Source organism: Rutidosis leptorrhynchoides, chromosome 4, assembly GCF_046630445.1.
Source record: "Rutidosis leptorrhynchoides isolate AG116_Rl617_1_P2 chromosome 4, CSIRO_AGI_Rlap_v1, whole genome shotgun sequence".
NCBI lineage: Eukaryota > Viridiplantae > Streptophyta > Magnoliopsida > Asterales > Asteraceae > Rutidosis > Rutidosis leptorrhynchoides.
The window spans coordinates 65,353,267-65,354,234 of record NC_092336.1 but is presented as its reverse complement, the minus strand read 5'-3'; positions in this window follow the sequence as shown (position 1 = coordinate 65,354,234).

The window sequence follows — 968 nt, the reverse complement described above, 5'->3', positions numbered from 1 at the left end:
AACTGACCCTAAGTATAGAAGATGAGAGTGTTACCTTTTCAGTTGATAGAGCAATGCAACAACCACAATCTGCAGATGATACATGTTATTATATTCAAACTATAGATGCACATGCAGAATTATTAGAAGAATTTCCAGAATTACAAGGAACAGGAGAATGTTCTTTAGGAGAAGGTAATGAACCAATTGATGAAGCTGAAATGTTAGCTACACTAATAGCTAATGGATATGAACCAACAACAGAAGAAATTCAAATGCTAAAAGAAGAAGACAGATATCGATATAAATCATCGATAGAAGAACCACCGAAATTAGAATTAAAGCCACTTCCAAACCATTTGGAATACGCTTATTTACATGGTGAATCTGAATTACCTGTAATAATATCGTCTTCTCTTACTGAAAATGAGAAATCACAACTCATTTCTGTGTTGAAAGCCCATAAACCAGCCATTGCATGGAAGATTCATGATATTAAAGGAATAAGTCCTTCGTATTGCACACATAAAATCCTTATGGAAGAAGGTCATAAAACGTATGTGCAACGCCAACGAAGACTAAATCCTAATATGCAAGATGTAGTTAAGAAAGAGATTATTAAACTGCTAGATGCAGGTCTAATTTATCCAATCTCTGATAGTCCATGGGTAAGCCCAGTTCAATGTGTACCTAAGAAGGGTGGCATGACTATCATCACAAATGAAAAAGATGAGCTTATTCCTACTAGGACTGTAACAGGATGGTGTGTATGTATTGATTATAGAAAATTAAATGACGCCACCAGAAAAGATCACTTTCCCTTACCTTTCATTGACCAAATGTTGGAAAGATTAGCCGGAAATAGTTACTATTGTTTTCTAGATGGATTTTCCGGATATTTTCAAATTCCAATAGCACCCGAAGATCAAGAGAAAACCACATTCACGTGCCCTTATGGTACTTTTGCTTACAAACGCATGCCATTTGGA